Below are 7,033 nucleotides of genomic sequence, written 5' to 3'. Positions count from 1 at the left end.
CCTACTTAACGTTTCATAGTCATCAGCCATGTAGGCCTGGGTCTTCCAACTAACTAAATATTGTTAGGTAGCTTACAAACCTATAAATCTACAGATTGCAAATGTTTTCTCATAAAAAATGTCTTATTTTCAGAATTCACCAGTATAGGAACAGTAGTAGGGTAGCAATGGATTAGGAAAACAAGAAAATAATGTAAATTATTCTAAAGAAACTGTGATAATTTCTAAAAGTCCACAACACCAACATTACACACACACACACACACACACACACACACACACACACACACACACACACACAACACACACACATATATATATATAGTATATATATATACTATATATATATATATATATATATATATATATCAGCTGTTGCTAGTCCACTGCAGAACAAAGGCCTTAGACATGTCCTTCCCTTTGCGTCTGTTTACGGTCTTTCTGTGCCAGTCCACATCCGCAAACTTTCTTACTTCGTCAATCTATCGTCTTCTCTTCCTTTGCTTCTTTTACAATCTCTAGTGACCTATTCTGTTATTCTTAATGTTCATCTATTGTCTATCATTCTCGTTATATGTCCTGCCCATGTCCATTTCTTTTTCTTACAAGTTGTTAGAATATCCTTTACTTTAGTTTGTTCTGGTATCCATGTTGCTCTTTTTCTGTCTCTTAGTTTTATTCCCATCATTATTCTTTCCATGGCTCTTTGAGTTGTAACCAGCTGATGTTCTAGTTTCATTCCTGCCACGCTGAGTGTTGTAGCTAGGAAAGGGGGGTGTTTATCTAAATACATAGCCGTCATTTTGACGGACTGCGTACACTAGTACACACATTACATACATACATACATCCATATATCCTTTCTGAGCGGGGATACCACAACCTTAACACGATGAAAGGATTTTGTGTATTTATGACCAGCAAAGCTGTACTAGTTCGTTTGCTACTTTGCTGTGGGTGATCCAGGCTAAAAGTCTCCCACCATCACCCTCACTGGCCAACGTGTTGCTGTAAACTGGCCAAACCCCATACATGAATTGATATATCTGAGGCCTTTGTCAAATATCAGAATAATTAAAGAGCCATCTTATAAACATATAGGAGATTTGCCGCGCAAACTTAGAATGTACAGCAAAAGATTATGCCTATACTTAGTATCTCGTATAATAACTATTAAAATCTAATTGCAATATGTTAAATTCAGATGTCGTACAATAAAACAAAACAGATAATATACGGGTTTAATAAATAAAGTAAAATTTAGCAGCCGAAATCAACATATTACCAACACGAGCCTTCCCTCCTTCCCCACCACAATTTTGGCGCGAAAAACTTTCCCGCCAATTTCTTAGACTGTCGTGTTGGTAGAGAGAGAGAGAGAGAGAGAGAGAGAGAGAGAGAGAGAGTATTAGAAGGTCTGAATGAGGAAAATGTGAAATTAAGTTAAAATTAGAGTCGTGTATTAATAAATATAATTAAACTAGAAAGGAAAGGAAATGATTATAATGTAAAATACATAAATTTTGTTGAATTGACTATAGTCTATTTTTTATAGCGGTGCATATTTGCACTCGACTCACAGGGGTGCCCTTTTAGCTCGGAAAGGTTCCCGATACCTGATTGGTCAGAAGTATTTTTGTCCGGAACACCTTCATTGTTCTCGAATGATTACCAAGTAATGTGAATCGAAACTTATTTATTAACCTATATTTCTCCATCATATATATGTTTTGTCAATAAACAATGTGAAAGAATAAATATATTATAAAGAATCGTCTTGGTAAGTCTAAATTTAATAACACAATCCGCCGAACGAAGTCAACGACAGCAGCTTGTTTTCGGATGCACGCTTTTGTAATTTTGTAATTTTTCACATATTTTAACACAAATTGGGATAGATTACACTCAGCATAAGTTAAACATGTTATTATAAACTTTCTTTGAATACCAGAACTTACCAAAAACATGGAATTAATAAAACACGATATTTTTGACAACTTTATGGGGGAGGGTGAGAGAACAGCCTGTAGCGGGCCTGGCGGGGAAAACGATCCCTTCTGACTTGTAGACGCAGTTTGTTTTTTTCTTTCGTAATATAGTTCGGCCCTATTCCTTTCAGTTTTAAATAGTCTTACATTGTTTCTCTTCGTATTATTTTTGCCTAGTATTTTCCCACATTCCTGTTCCTCACCGAATATTTATCTATTTTCCCCAATATCCCTTCTTTCATATAGGCCTATGTGATATCCGCACTACGATTCCTTATGTTTTGCACCTTACGTCAGTAAATATGAAAATAATAATAACAACATAAATTTTATGCCTGTGTAGCAAGTATAATCTATTCTGTAAACCTGATATTAAGCATAGTATTTTTTTTGTATTCCCGCCTCTACACTATTTTAATGAGACTAGCACGCGCTTCCCTGCAAGCCATCACTTTCGACAGAGGATAAGAAATAAGGAATCGTAGTGCGGATATCCCATATATCCAAGAAGGGATATCGGGGGAAAATAGATAAATATTCGGTGAGGAACAGGAATGTGGGAAAATACTAAGCAAAATAATACGAAGAGAAACAATGTAAGACTATTTAAACTGAAAGGAATAGGCCGAACTATATTACGAAAGAAAAAAACAAACTGCGTCTACAAGTCAGAAGGGATCGTTTTCCCGCCAAGGCCGCTACAGGCTGTTCTCTCACCTCCCCATAAGTTGTCAAAAATATCGTGTTTTATTAATTCCATGTTTTTGGTAAGTTCTGGTATTCAAAGAAAGTTTATAATAACATGTTTAACTTATGCTGAGTGTAATCTATCCCAATTTGTGTTAAAATATGTGAAAAATTACAAAATTACAAAAGGCGTGCATCCGAAAACAAGCTGCTGTCGTTGACTTCGGCTGATTGTGTTATTAAATTTAGGACTTACCAAGACGATTCTTTATAATATATTTATTCTTTCACATTGTTTATTGACCAAAACATTATATATGATGGAGAAATATAGATTAATAAATAAGTTTCGATTCACATTACTTGGTAATCATTCCAGAACAATGAAGGTGTTCGGACAGAAAATACTTCCGACCAATCAGGTATCGGGAACCTTTCCGAGCTAAAAGGGCACCCTGTGAGTCAAGTGCAAATATGCACCCGCTATAAAAAAATAGACTATATTATAATAGGTTAACCTAATGTATGCATGTATGTATGTATGTATGTATGTATGTATGTAGGCTAATCCCATGCTGAGTGGGAACACTTTAACGAGTCTGTATATATATATATATATATATATATTATATATATATATATATATATATATATATATATATATATATATATATATTACTATATATATATAATATATATATATATATATATAAGCACTGGATGAATTGGAAGACCCAGGCCTACATTGCTGAGAATTATGAAACGTGAAGTAGATGATAAATAGAGAAATATTTGATTTAAAAGCTTATGATAAAGACGACTGGTGAAATCTAACCGAGGCCCTTTGCTTCAATAGGCGTAGGAGATGATATACACTATATATATATACTGTTATATATATATATATATATATATATATATATATATATATATATATATATATATATATAAGCACTGGATGAATTGGAAGACCCAGGCCTACCATTGCTGAGAATTATGAAACGTGAAGTAGATGATAAATAGAGATATATTGATTTAAAAGCTTATGATAAAGACGACTGGTGAAATCTAACCGAGGCCCTTTGCTTCAATAGGCGTAGGAGATGATATACACTATATATATCTGTATATATATATATATATATATATATATCATGATTGTGTGTATATATATATATATATATATATATCATGATTGTATATATATATATATATATATATATATATATATATATACATGTGTATATATATGTATATATACATGTACATATATATATATATATTTATATATATATATATATATTATATATATATATTGTATATATATACTGTATATATATATATATTATATATATATATATATAGATATATTATATATATTATATATATATAATATATATATATACTGTATATCATGATATATATATGGACATGACAAAACATATAATTAGTATGACATAATATATGGACATCAAAGGTGATAGGTTCGGCAGGGCATCAGCCACTCGTTGAGATACTACCACTAGAGAGTTATGGTGTCTTTTGACTGGCCAGACAGTATTAAATTGGATCCTTCTCTCTGGTTACGATTGATTTTCCCTTTGCCTACACACACACACACAACACACACACACACACACACACACACACACACACACACCGAATAGTTTGGCCTATTCTTTACACATTCTCCTCTGTCCTCATACACCTGACAACACTGAGATTACCAAACAATTCTTCTTACTGCACTGTAATTGTTCAGTGGCCCCTTTCCTCTTTGTAAGGGTAGAAGAGGCTATTTAGCTATGGTAAGCAGCTCTTCTAGGAGAAGGACACCACTCCAAAATCAAACCATTGTTCTCTAATCTTGGGTAGTGTTATAGCCTCTGTACCATGTTCTTCCAATGTCGTGGGTTAGAGTGCTCTTGCTTGAGGGTACACTATAGGTTTAAAATAACTCGACCATGAACAGCAAAGGCAAGGGATAATACAATGTCCTAGAGACTGGCCATATACGCATATGATCAGCTCCCAAGGTAGGTCCAGGGAGGGCCAGACAATGGCTGTTCCCCCTAAGCCTTTCTCGTGAGGATGGCGACGTTACAGACACACACGAACTCCCGTCAAACAGGTTGTTAGACAGGGATGTTTTTAATAGTCTATACCACGATTTTGTGTTTAGTTTTCGTGCTGCAGAATACTTAATATTATGAATATAGTTTTAAAGCGCGCATTGAAATCGAAACACAAGGAATATAATTTTGCTAACAAAAATTAGGCCTAAATCTTAGTTTTTGCGATTATTCGAATACATTTTACATCATAATTATAGACGATTTAATAGTATATACAACAATTGTCCTTTTAATGTACTTAAGAATACTTGGGGAAAATTATATTTGACTTATGGATATTCTAGAGCTTGTGTCTGGAAATGTCTATAACATCTGTAGAGAACAGAAGATGGTTCAGTGTAGGTTGCCAGATTTTTTAAGTGAGAAAAGGCGAACTTCTGATCAAATGCAGCTTTAAAAGGCCAACCCGTTAGTAAAAAAAAAAGCCAAAAGTATAGCATTTAAGGCCAACCTTTTTTATGATATTACTAAAGGCTAACCAATTTAAAAAAAAAAAAGGCCAAATTTGAAGTTTTTAGCCTGAAAAAGGATAACCTGGCAACTCTGGTTCAGTGCAGTGTTGTCATTTCTGATTTTGAGTACGCGCCATATGAGGTTCCAAACCGCGCCAGAAGAGCGCTAGATCCATTCTTAGGATATAGCATTGATAAAGAGGAAATTAGTTCAGTATAGTTAAGATGAAAAAAAAAAGACTATAGAAGCAAGCAACTAATCATATATATCATCCGCGGAAAAATCACTATATTTTGTGCTTGATATGTCTGAATGCTGTCATAGAAAAACCGTGCTAGTCAAGTAAAATGCACCTAATTCTATAAAAAAGCGCCAAATCTAGCTTGAAAAACGCTGAAATGACAACGTTGGTTCAGTGTAGTCTTGGGCTCTTGGCCACTGAAGAAGAACGTCATATCATTTAGTGCACCGACATTAACGATTACAATTGGTAAGAATATTTTTTCATTTTAGTTTTTCATATATTCTTCTGGTTATATTGTCACTTTAAACACTAGATATCAGAATCACGAGTGATTTTCTTACAAACGCCTTGATTTTAGATAAAGTTTCTTTATCTATGACGCTATTATAGTATAGTATGAGTTGCAGGTAGGAACACAAGCGGAAGAAATTTAGGTTTTTACAATTTTTCGTACTTAAGACCTAATTAAATGCTTAAATTCATTCCAAAGTCAATATTACACATTATGTTTCTATGCCACACTCCAAAATCAAACCATTGTTCTCTAGTTTTGAGTAGGGCCATAGCCACCATAGCCTTCCACTGTCTTGGGTTAGAGTTCTCTTGCTTGAGGGTACACTCGGGCACACTATTCTATCTTATTTCCTTTCCTCTGTTTTTTTTTTTTATTGGGGGGAGGAGTTTTTGTAGTTTATATTTGAATTTATTTAATTGTTAATTACTTCTCTTGTAGTTTATTTATTTCCTTACTTCCTTTCCTCACTGGGCTATTTTTCCCTGTTGGAGCCCTTGGGCTTATAGCATCTTGCTTTTCAACTAGGTTTATAGCTTAACAAGTAATAATAATATATCAAATCAAAAGACATTATCTTAGTAAAGTCAGGTGAATATTATATTTAGAATTATAGCAATGGTTTTTAACTATATACTCCGATTTCATCTAGAATATAGAAATTTATAAGAAAAATATTTTACATTTTCAAAAAATTAATCATATAATGCTGACGATAAAACGAAAGACTGCGAAATTTGTTCAAATTAATTGCCTTACGAATATCAAATAAAGAAAAATATTGAGATCAAAATATCTGATGAATTTAATTATGGTTTTAGTAATAAATTATTAGAACTGAATTAGATATTTAAATATGTAGTTTTAGTAATTATTCAGGTAGATTTTAATGATGGAAGCATGTTATGAGAGAGAGAGAGAGAGAGAGAGAGAGAGAGAGAGAGAGAGAGAGAGAGAGAGAGAGAGAGAGAGAGAGAGAGAGAGAGAGAGAGAGAGAGAGAGAGAGAGGCGGTCTTTGATTGGAAACGAATTATGAACTAAAGACATTTTATTTCAATTTTTTACATAAAAATGTGTGATTTTATCTCTACATTTTACTTCATGATACTGATTAGAAATCTATAATCAAACTAAGACTTCTGGGAGTTAAAAAAACATTTTAGTGACTGATGGTCCATATATAGTTTATTCTTACATTTTTTAATAAAATAATTTAGATTCGTGTCATTTAGAG

Source organism: Palaemon carinicauda, chromosome 16, assembly GCF_036898095.1.
Source record: "Palaemon carinicauda isolate YSFRI2023 chromosome 16, ASM3689809v2, whole genome shotgun sequence".
NCBI lineage: Eukaryota > Metazoa > Arthropoda > Malacostraca > Decapoda > Palaemonidae > Palaemon > Palaemon carinicauda.
This window is presented reverse-complemented; position numbering follows the sequence as displayed.